Source organism: Stegodyphus dumicola, chromosome X1 (assembly GCF_044657685.1).
Source record: "Stegodyphus dumicola isolate Sdum_Otavi_A_Nest chromosome X1, ASM4465768v1".
Classification (NCBI taxonomy): Eukaryota; Metazoa; Arthropoda; class Arachnida; order Araneae; family Eresidae; genus Stegodyphus; species Stegodyphus dumicola.
The window spans coordinates 27791018-27803770 of NC_140780.1; the positions used below are offsets into that span (position 1 = coordinate 27791018).

The 12753-nt window shown below is 32.8% G+C and overlaps 1 protein-coding gene across 2 annotated transcripts in view; it reads left to right on the forward strand.

Annotated features, from left to right (window-relative positions):
* The first annotated feature begins 3258 nt into the window (after positions 1-3258).
* Positions 3259-12753, forward strand: part of LOC118198573 (MFS-type transporter SLC18B1-like) — a 94632-nt gene continuing 85137 nt past the window's right edge. Inside the window, exons 1-2 of one of the 2 annotated variants that reach the window (XM_035370276.2) lie at positions 3259-3497; positions 5115-5161. The gene's annotated coding sequence lies outside the window, so the exon portion shown is untranslated. The remainder of the gene's footprint in view (positions 3498-5114; positions 5162-12753) is intronic. The other variant, XM_035370277.2, reaches the window with a different exon arrangement.

The following is a 12753-nucleotide window of genomic DNA, read 5'->3' on the forward strand; positions in this document are numbered from 1 at the left end:
GGAGTGAGGGACTTAAAAATCTGTCGAGTTGAAAGTTCTCTCGAGAAATCAGTGGTAGGAAAAGACGACTACAAGACACTTGGTTTCCCTTCATCACAGAATTCTTGGTGAACACTGGGATACAGTATACTGTCACCTACAAGATGTTCAAGCATTTTGGTTAACGGCAGGCCCTCTGTTCCTGTTGTTCATTATGAATTCGTGGAGAAGAGAAAAAGGCCAAATTGCTGTTCAGATCAGAAGACTAAGTAAACACAACATCAAAATGTTACGACCGTATTACAATATTTCATAGTAATAAAAATACTGTACTAGAAGTGGAGGATTAAAATGTCCACAAAGATTTTATATGACCTTGTGTTAATTTTTTCAGACATCCTTTTTACGATATTTTTGTAATCATTATTATTGAAAACTTTAATCTTAGTGCATAACACAGCAAAAATAGTTTATCTTCTGTTCAGCTGATATGAATTTATCTTCTGATAACTAGTTCGTTCTTCATTGATTTCAGAACAATTTTTTTTCCTTAGTTGCGGAAGTTATGGAAATACTTTACAATGCGTCAAACTGCAACATTCAAAGAAACATAAGTAAAAAATAATCGACGCAACAGACGAAGGCATCAATCCCCTTAGGGAAATAGCTCTTGCATACTTTGCAATATCCGAATAACATAACCTAATAACCTAATCGACACAACAAAAAATTCGTTTTTCGAAATATATTGACCAATTATTAGATCAGGCGTCGGCAACCTTTTTTGGCTGCGGGTCAGAATTAACCAAAATTTGTATAATAAGAAGACGTTTTGGGTCAGTAGTATTTTCCTTTTAGAACAGTCTTTCTCGATAAAAAATAAAATAAACTTTATAAAGAAAAACATTACAGTTCGCTTTAAACTTTAAAAATAGAAATTAAATTATAATTTTAATTATTATAAGACCAACTACAATTGAATGAACTTTAATTTTTTTTCTTCGATATGGGCTGCCTTAATGTTAAAATTGTGACATTAGTTTAGTCAAATTTGGCTTAGTCTTCTTAAGACGAACACAAGCATTTGAATTTTCGGCAGTAAGCTATTCTTGTTTTTAGTTAAAATAGTTTTCATGCTTGAAAATATTTGCTCGTATTATATAAGTTGAATAGAATAAGGACAAAATGACAAACCAATTTTTTTTGGAATTTTGAATTATGGATCGCGCTGCCAAACTTATTGGTTTCTCCTTGAAGTTATGCTATAGTTTTTATTTTTTAAAAATTAAAAGGCCTGCTCATTGTTGCAACTTGGTAATCAAACAAAAATGCTGCTGTTGTTATTTATTTTCGTTAATATTTTTTGTGTTCTTCATGTGCTCGTTTCATAGTTTACTTTTATATATTATACTTTATTTTCGGAACTCAAGTTGGTCACTTGGTGACCCGATAGTTATAGATTGGCGAGGCCTGGATTAAATCATTTGGAAAAGTAGGCAGCATTCAACATATGCATACCTTTTTCAATATTTGATTAGGTTATGTTGTATAAGGAAAATCCGACAAGTATTCTGCCTAAGGGAAGGAATGCCTTCGTGGATGATTTTTAAAGGGAAACTAACTAGTATTCACGTTAAACATGATTAAAACCCCGAAAACCATTCATGCAGCCTACCCATTCACTAGGGTTCAATCCCGGCTCTAAATTTCAGTCTTAATCAGTCTTTAACCACTTGGCTCCTGGTGGAACTTTTGCAGCATTTGAACGACTTAACTGAAAGTAATATCATGTCCAGGTCCATTTTAAGTCTGGTATTAATACATTCCTACTAACTAATCATTTACCTTACACTTAAAGGCCTACCAGCGGCCGAGCAGTAAAGTGACACTGATAGTTCGGTCTGAATTTCGAATCCCGGGAATGGGCTGGCTGTATGAGGGCGTTTTCGTAGTTTTCCCCACGTTTAGTGTGTATACGACCCAATTTCCCATAGAAAGTCTTCGACGAAGGTATTCCTCTCTTTAAGCAGATAATTCTCCAATGCTTTACCCTAACCAACTAAACCTAACCTTACACTATAAATTCTCTGCAGCTGAAATTATAAAACTTAATATAACAGCGTAACATTTATATATTAAAATGAGTACAGTGACAAACTGATTAAACATAACAAAAGAGAAACAAAGTTTACAAATCAGTTGTTAATTTATTGACAATTATGGCATCATAAGAATGGCTTGATATTATTGGCCATATTATTGGAGATTATATGCGTGGTCTAATTTGTTGCCAGTTCTGGAGATTATCTGTATAATTATTATTGGCGATTTTGATTATAATAGGGTAATAAAGCATTTAATTTTTCGCCGAACTAAACTTGCTTACCAAACAGAAACTGTGCCAAAAATATTTCATTTGTTTTTCATAACTGTGCACGAAGAAATCCAGAAAAGACTTTGCTGCCAACTAGTTCTAAACTCCACCGGAACTGCGATTCTAAGAAGCATAATCTGATACTTTGTAGGCAACGATTAAGGGGTAAGGCCAGCTAATATTTGAAATTTTATATTATAAATAAAGATATATAGTTTAAATTGAAACCTTTACTTTTTATCCGTGAAAAATAACAGCGAATGACTCTTGAAAAGTATATTGTGTAAACATTTTTCTTGGAAATAAATCTCTACGTAAAATTATGTCTATGATCATGAAAATGTTCTCTTATTTTTTATTAATCTGACGAAAACAAAATGTTGTTTAATAAAAGCCTGTATGCAAAATCAGAAATAAGATATAATTTTCATCGCGAAATGCAGTTTAACCTTTTACTGTAGAATTTTAGTTTAAACGATTTCTCTCAAATGAGAACAGACATGATGTGGAAATTTGTTGTTACGTGAATACTGATTTGTTACATGATAACAAAAGAAATGATAGCATTATCTCATTAATCTCCCATAGCACGTGGTCTTCAAGTTACAAATTTAAGATTTCACAAAAGGTCTCTTTTATCCTAAATTTTTGAAATCCGAAGTTAAATCATCTCGAAAATTTTTTCTTACCATTAACTTTTATGAACGTGCTTGAGTTTACATAACATAGTATGACCTCTGTGTCGTTTATTTTCCATATCATTCATTTATTTCTATTGCTATCTCTTATGAAAGCAATAAAAACATTGTTCCGGACAAAACGAACTGTGACCTTCTTATCAGTTGCTGAATTGTTCCCTTTTGATAAAAGAATACCAAATTTGCTCTGAGAGATCACTAGTTAACACCGAGAACTGAAATACCTAAATAGTTTTCTACGTCGCAAGAGAGTAGTGAATTAGTTGAGAGAATGCATGTAGCTAGTATAGCGGATTAACTACAGGAGGTGTGCAGGTCAAGGAGAATCAAGTTTATTTATAAATGCTAAAGACAAGAAATAATTTAATTATAATTTTAATCAATTAATATATATATATATTTATACATATATATAACTGAAAGATTTCACTGTTTGTTTTTTTCAAGTAAGCTGTATCTAAATACTTTTTTAAATATTTAATTTTTGAATTGCTTTTGAATTTGAAGAAATTTACGCTAGGTGAATTTTAGATACTTTCGTTTTTACTTAATGTTATATTATTTAACTCTTACTGATTTATAGCGTTATGCTTTAATGTATAAAACAAAAGCTCCAAATGTTTACCGATAATAATTCAGTAACATTATTACTTTATTTCCATTTCAGATGCTGTTAATTAAGCTTATAGTTATATGTTTTCTATATGACGAAGATTCAGGTTTTATAGAGTAGATGTGTTTTTTAAGTGAATGTGAAACGTCTATCACATTATAGCATGTTAATTATTTCAGTTCCCCCTTTGTGTGTGCACATATTTAAAAATCTCTACGTACTTTTATCTTATTAATGAGATGAATAACTGAAAATAGAAATAGAGATTTGAATATATATCTGAAATATGTGTGAGGAAAAAATGGCTTCGGAAACTATTACTGACTAAATTTACGAAGCAAAAAATTTTTATTGAATATATTTACGAAATTAATGTTAAAAAGCAGTTTGTGTATATATTTAATTGTATATATCTGCGCATGCAGAACATCCGAAGTTTCCATTTCTTATTACTTAAGCCATGAACCATTATTGACAAAAAGGAATATACGTTAGTAAGACTTCTTCTGATTCCTGTAATTGTCTCCCGTATTCCGCTAATAACATAAATGTATTCAAATCTCAGACTATTATATATCATTATCTGATAGAGATAGTTTCTTTAAATTTAGGTATAAACAAACTCTTTGGAACACCACAAACAGACAGGAAAGTAGTTTATTAGTAACTTATACACAACATTTTGGTTTCGTGTTAGTGCTAAAAAGTTATTAAAGAAGGGAAAAGAACAGTCCACCCTGTTTTTACTTCTAGAATTGCTAATTATGTAGAACTCTGCGCATAAAATTCTAATACTGGTTTATTCGATATGAAGAGAATTAAAAGCATGAATAAAGTGCAAAACGCTAGTGGTTCTCCCAGCGTTCCGTTTTTGAACGAAACCTGAATACGAGCCAGTTTTCTTTAGTAAATTTTAAGCAGAAACAGAGAGTTGCCTCAAGCTTCACAAAAATTAATTATTCAACCAACTAATCAGCTGGGAATGAAAGAATTTTAAACTGAACCTTTTTGATGAAACTAAATTAGTTTCAAAAGCTGCTTCTATCAAGAAAACGTTCAATGCAAATTTTAATAGTTGCATGAAGAACAAAATAAATAGGTTTTAAAAATTTTTCGGAAATATACATTTATATGAATACAAATGCTACTTTGTTTAGCGAAAAAAAATCTTAACTATATTACCTTTACCGTCTGTTGAAAAACTGAGGAAAGTAAGTGTTATAAAAATAGGAATAAGAATGTTTTTTATAGAATAAGAACAAGAAGGTTTTATAAAATAGGGACAATTAAAAGTTTGTGAAAATTTAGAATATGAAATTGATAATGATATGAATAAATTTTTAGCATTATTAAGAGCAACGGAAATAAAAACATGATTCTTAAATTTGTCATATATTATAATTCATGTTTTACATCAAAAGTACTTTGAATTCAGTATACTTTATTTCAGGAAGTACTGAAGATTTCAATTCTTTGATACCTCTACAGGAGAAAAGGGTAAGAGATAAAAAAAGTCATAAGTTATTTAAATAAAAATTACTCAGTATTTTTTATCTCAAGTATACAACTTTAAGAAATCAATAATATACAAACATCTACGAGGCTGCTGTGAAAAAAAGCAAGTAGAAATAGCCTGAGGAAAACAAATGGTTTGGAATTTTTTTAATTATGTCTGAAGCACTAACAGAAGATATGCCGTAGTGGAAGACTTTATGAGGAAAAATGATTTGTATTCACATTGCACATAAGCCATAAAATAGCCAAGTCATCCAGCCAGTTTTCCGGGATTTAGTTACGGGTAGAGCCACCAGTTTCAGAGAACTTTTCCACTCTGTCATTGGTGAGAGGAAAGCAAACGAATAATTTGAATAAATTTTATGGTTCAGTGGCATTTTGAAACCATGTCTTTAGCATTTTAATTTAATACCCTGAGCTGTCATATCTTTCGCGGTTGGATCCTAGAAGAGCCCACGCCCTTGGCGCGCCCACTTATATGGTGCATATCAATGTGTATATGGACAAAGTCAAGGAATTGTGCAATGCCAAGTTTGTGCAATTTTGGGATATTTTTTCAAGTGAAAATAGGTCGATGTGTACATGGATACCGAGTTTGTGCAATTTTTTGACTTGTTATTTTCAAGTTGGCGATTTTGAGAATTGATTTCAAGTTGGCGATTTTGATTTTGAGAATTGCGCGAAGCAGTGGATGATTCTGCACTTTCCCAGTTTGTCGCCAAGGGTATGGGCTCACCTAGGACTTTACCTGCTTCGCATTTTAATTTAATATCTTGAGCTGCTTAGTATTAATTGCTCGATTTGTTTTAATTTGTTACGCTTTCTAACGGCATATATTTATAGAATGTTTTGACAAATCAAATACCTAACCTAATATATACTTTGACTTTTCAGATGTGACTGAAATAATTTTACCTCACGCGATGAAATATAGATTTTTATCTCTGGTACTTTTATAAATTTATGCGCTTTTTCTACTATAAGTGATTTAAACAGAATCAGGAGTAAGTATTATACTGATCTATTTGCTCCTGATTTTGTTACTCTACGTTTAGTAGGGAAAAATGGCTCGCAGACAACCTAAAAAAGAAAGTCAGTTACGTTTATAAGCTTTTCTTGAGTACCATGAAGTCCATATTCGCTGCGATCAAATTTAAGGTGTTAAAGTTGTTCCATCACTGGATATAGTTTCTTTTATGTGATCTGATTAGGATTATTCCTGTGTGTCAGTAAGTGGTTAAAAACTGTGTGTAGAGAAAGAACGTCTTTGAAAATAGTATAACTTCCGAATTCCCATTTAAATTACAGGTTGCAACACTGGATTTGCAGCCATTTTAACTTAAACTGGTCGAATAGAGTCATATTGAAGAAGTCTCCCCATTCAGGTATAATTTCCGAGATTGTTATATTTGTAAATCTTCTACATATATTAATGTATCAGTAACAAAGAGTAAATGATTCAGTTCAAAGGAAAAGTTGTAACAAATCATATTAGCATTCCTTTTCATAGAGAATTTTAAAAATGGTACTTTCGCAGACGGCAGTTACCTTTTGCAAGCAAATCATGTGACCGGTGAAATATTAAACAATTCTTAGATTCATAATAGAACTGCTTAGTTGAAAAGATCATATGATAGTACTGCTAATTCACTTTGATTGTCAATTCAACTTTGATTTTGACACCAATCACTTTGATTTATACATAACTTTGCTTTTAATCCAAACAGCTTATTTAGAAAAATTGATACAAAATTTGCGGTATTAACCACATATTAAATAAGGGATATTGAGTTTCAAATAGCGATTAAAGCGAAAGCATTCATGACCACTTGAAATCAATTTAAAAATTCCAAGTTCCTAGTTGACATATCCTTCCAACAAAACTAATTGCAACAGGCTGCCCGATCGAAAACCTTAATAAAAGCATAAAATCCTTCATAGCCCATTTTTTAATTTTATACCACATAGAATGAGGCTTAAAATAACAGTATCTATTAAAGTAAAATATTATACTCGCCATGATCATTAAAAACTTGATTCAATTGTATTTCATAGACAATTAATACATTATATTGATACTTATATGAAAGGCACAGCAATTTGACGCTCCTCTGTTTTTGCTTAATTTTACTTTAGAGTAACTCGCAGAAGTAATCTATTCAATGAAATTCCCAATAATATTGTCGAGGATTCTTAAAGCACTTGTTAAGCAGATATTAAGACCAATACTCAATTGCTGTCTGCGTATAAGGGCTTTTCAGAGAGAAACTGATTCGTATAAGGTGAAAACTGGGAGGACCTGAATAAACTACTGTAAAGAATCGAAACCGGAACAAATTATTCGTAGTTAACTGTTTTATTTGAAGGCTGGTGTGTGTGTATTTCAGGTTATAGCAAAATCAACCGGCTGCATAGATAGTTTTGTGGCTTTCTTCATTTTATAACATGTAATGCATTATTATTATTTTCGAAAAGCATTCAAGATAATTCCTAACTTGATAACGAACATTCATCTAGCATGGCTGTTAGCAAAATTCACAGTTAAATAAAAAAACTAATATTTAACTTGTAAATAGACAGAAATCTGAGAATTTTATCCCCGAATCTGGAAATTTGACCAGCGGGTAAGAAATGTAGTGAATATTAGAACATACTTATGCAGCAGATTAAGTTTTTTTCCTTCTTTTTCAATCATAACTTTGCGTATAATTGCATACTTGAACGGTGGATGTTTTCAAGTTCATGTTGTTTTAACACTGTATACGTAGAATAACTATGAAAATTTTATGATACATACCTGGCATTACATGGCAGATTGCTATTTCTTCAATCTGCATAATCAGTTTTCAGTTAATAATCTAGTTCAAATTTTCTTACATTTTCAACGGAATATTGGTAGCATACTTAAAAGATATTTATTAAATTACTAGTACAATATTTCCGAAAAATACCAGTAAAGTATCTACACTGTGATGGCCCATCACAGAGTGAAGGAGCTGCATCCATTAACCTTTAGTCGTATAAGCTTTCCCCATATAATAACATGATTGTGTGTCAGTTTTCCTTGAAATGTCTTCCTCGAAGATCTTTCTCATCTTAAAAACCCTGATGATACCCTGATATCATCACCCTGATTGATAAATTCAGTTTGAGTGTTCGACTCCTTTTCTTTCTCGGTAAATTTTATTCATCCTTATATAGATCTTATTGAACAATTTAAGTATTTTAGGACTGATTTTTTTTTTCTTTGGCAATGACTCCGTAGCCTGTGGATGATATTACAACTAATATTAAATTTTATACTTCAGCACAAGGTAAGCCCGTAATTATCTGCATGATTACCCTCTATCGTCATTAAGTGTTCGATTTCTTTACCGCGCAACCAGCAATGTATGTGAATAAAAAATGAATTTCGCTAATACTTACTGAGAATGAAAACATACGCTAAAGTATATTTTACCGAAATAGCTTTATGATAAATAAGTCTTATTTTTCTAAAATTGGTAATAACATTTTATTTAGGCATTCTTTAGTACATGGCCCACCAGCGGCCCAGCGGTAAAGTCGCTGAACACTGGTAGTTCGGTCCGAGGTTCGAATCCCGCGAACGGGTTGGCTGCATGGGTGTTTTCCCCATGTGTAACTTGTATACAACCCAGTTTCCCTTAGAAAGTCCTCCACGAAGGCATCCCTTCCCTTAGGCAGATGGCCCACCAGCGGCCGAGCGGTAAAGTCGCTGAACACTGGTAGTTCGGTCCGAGGTTCGAATCCCGCGAACGGGCTGGCTGCATGGGCGTTTTCGTGGTTTTCCCCATGTGTAACGTGTATACGAGCCAGTTTCCCTTAGAAAGTCCTCCACGAAGGCATCCCTCCCCTTAGGCAGATAGCCCTAGTGTGCTTTGCCATAACTAAATACACCACCACCACACCACCCTTAGGCAGATAGCCCTCGAGGCCTTTACCGTAATTAAATAACCTAACCTGATCATCTTTAGTACTTGCGTATTAGCCCGTGGACCGTGAAATTGTCACCAAGCATCGCGATTTTTGGTCATGATATGCCGCCATAAAAATTGTGTATTTATGAACATGATAAGGTCAGCGGAATGTGGCCGACAAAACGGTAATACATTGAAAAAATTACTCCCGGGAAGTCTGTACTCATAACGTACTAAACAGAGTTTCCAGTAAAATAGGCGAACCTAACAAAATATACTAGAACTCTAAGAAAACCATTTTTTCGAAGCTCAGAAATCAAGAGAGTCGAATATTGATTGTTTATTAAGTAAAGAGGCGTCAGTTCCTTCCGAATTCTGCAGGAACGATTAGCGCAAGCGCAACTTTAGTGGAATTTCCTGTCAAATTTCATGGTTCGACGTAGTCAAACTTAACAGTCGACGGGATAATACGTAAGTATCCTTTTTTTCCCTTTCCTTAATGCTTGTTCTTCATTGTTAAAACTATTATTTTAGTTCTATCCTCTTCTCACCCCCTGTTTACGTAATATAATAGATCTTCAGCGTAGCTATTTTTTAATATGTGGAGACCGTTTTGTATATAACTACATACGCAATCAAATTACTTGGCTAATCTTTGGAATATGGTAACAGGTAGATTGGCGACATTTTGGTAAGGCGATAAAGGTTACTAGCTAGGACTTTAGCAATAATCTAAGAAGTACACAGTTCGAATCACAGATTATTTTGTGTCAGAGAAAGGAAAGATCATGAGACATGTAATGTGACATTTTCCAGAAAATTCCGATCGTGATTTTAGCTAATAAGCACTTAAGAAACAATTTCGCTGCTAAAGTGCAGAACCGCCCACTTATTTGTTTGGCGCTTTTTACAAGAGTAAGAAGAATTGGAGTTTTGTCAATTTTCTTTGACTTTTTAAGTGAAAATCAAGAGTGTGCGCAATGCCATTTTTGTGCAATTCTGGGATGTTTAAGTGAAAATAGGTCGACGTGTACATGGATACCGTGTATGTGCAATTCTTAAAAACGCGGCAAGCAGTGAGCGATTCTGCACTTTCTCCCAATTTCGCACCTAATCTTTATCATGAATAAGCACTTTTGTTTCATAAAAGTTCTAGTAAAAGCGTAATTTGGCTAGCAGATTGTTGGAAAAAATGTTGAGTTAAAAAAAAAAAAAAATGCCTTAACTTCGTGAAAACAAAATGGCGTCCAAAAAAGCTAGCAGGTTGCTGTAGCAGGGATGGTCGCAACGTTTTCGCCAAAAAATCGCCAAGTTACCATAATCCGAAGATTCACCAATTATTTTAATTATCATTATAAATTGTTTTGTCATTTATTATGGTTGTAATTATTCATGTACATAGTGTCTTTGAGTAAAAATTCTGGGTGTGTTTTATTAACGGGGCGCCAAATGTGGTAGACTGTTTATATCGCATAATGAATAACTGTAGCATGTACAACAGTACCTCTGTTTTTTTTTTTAATATAAAACAAATCGTTGTGTACATCTACTCTCCGCATGCACACATAAATCCGTTTTTGCTTAAAAAAAATCAGAGAATTGTATAAATTCGACATCGCACATATTATATTTTTTATTCTGTATTTTGTATCTTTTTATTTTTTCGTATTTATTTTATATTTCATAAAAGTTATTATTTTCATGACATTTTACATATTGTTAAAATTGCCGCCATCTAGTTGGAATTTTCGCCAACGTTTATGTTTGGCTACAAGTGGCGCCTCATCAACAGAAAAGTACCAAATTCGATAGTATTGGTCAGTATTTACTGATGGTATGGGCGGCACTAATTGAATATCCTGCTTTAGTGAGCTTAATTCATGTGGCAAATGCTTTGTTTTACGTATGTTTTTTATTCAAATATATGAATAATAGAAAATTATTGCTGAACTCAGTAACTTACAAATGCACTGAATATGTGTTTCTTTTAACTGTAAAGAATAGCTTTTGCAAAAGCACAATTAGTTGGGTTAACGGTTTGCTATTTGACTTAAATAAGAATTTCACTTTCTTCTTTTGAATGAATGATGGGCTAATCTTTGGAATATGAATTTGATGCAGATTTCAATGATTACAAACTGTTTTTCCTTTCTTGTGAGCAGAACTCATTGTATGTAGTTTTGTATCCATCGGACCTATCTGAATTGCTAATTGTGAAATAATACTGTTTTGTCTGTGTTATCTTATTCCAGTTTAATTTGCATATATAATGATATTTACACATTGCTCATTTTTATCACATCACATGTTTAGTTAAAACATGTTGGAAATCTTTTGTGCATTATTGATTTTGTAGGAAAAAAGGTCTATGCTTGTTTATGTATGTATTAAACTAACTTCATGATGTTTCAGTAGGTCATTTTCTGAAATTACGTCATTGTTGTTAAGAGAACTTTTCTTTGATTTTAAATTTTCATGATTTTAATAAAAGGGGTTTGGATTTGTCAGCTCCTTTCAATTTACTTAATGTATTATTTTCAAATATTTTTCATGATCTTAAGTGTTTCACTTGGCTAATCTTTGGAATATGGTAACAGGTAGTTTGGCGACATTTTGGTAAGGCGATAAAGGTTACTAGCTAGGACTTTAGCAGTGTACATGGATAAAGTCAAGAGTGTGCGCAATGCCATTTTTGTGCAATTCTGAGGTGTTTTTTTTAAGTGAAAATAGGTCGACGTGTACATGGATACCGTGTATGTGCAATTCTTAAAATCGCGGCAAGCAGTGGGCGATTCTGCACTTTCTTCCAATTTCGCACCTAATCTTCGTCATGATCAAGAACTTTTGTTCCATAAAAGTACTAGCATAAGCGTAATTCGGCTAGCAGATTGTTGGGGAAAAAATGTTGAGTTAAAAAAAAAAAAAAAAAAAAAACTGCCTTTACTTCGTAAAGACAAAATGGCGTCCCCCCACCAAAAAAAAAAAAAAAAAAAAAAAAAAAAAAAAACTAGTGCTGTAGCAGGGTTGGTCGCCAAAAAATCGCCAAGTTACCATAATCTGAAGATTAACCGAATGATGCAAATAATCATAATTTACATATTCGATTTTAGTCAGAGGCATACTCTTTCGAACTTTGATCTGTGATGAGAGCACATGTTAACGTTTTAAAAGGTTTTGCATCCTAACCTTTCAAAAAAGTGGACACAGTCAAAAAAGATTGGATTACAGTAAATTTTCCAACATTTTCAATCTAAGAATTTTCATAAATGTAGCATAGGGATAGTAGTGTCGGAAATTTAACTGGAATGTCCGATTTTATTCTCAAATGCCTATGTTTTTCAAAAACAATAATAATAACTTCATCACCTGATCCCGTTCAGCGCAATAGTCCTCCATCGGTTAACTCCAATTTAGCTTTAAATCTTCCCCTACATCCTCTTTTCATCTAGGGGGTGGTCTTCCTTTTCATCTTACTCCTTCAATTGTCGAAAAGGTTACCTTTTTAGTTGGAAATGCATCATCATATCTAATCACATAGCCTAGCCATCCGATACGAGATTCTCATGATATCTATTTCACTATATTTCCTATATTTTCCATATAAGTCATGATTAAAGAGAATCCTCAACATGTCAT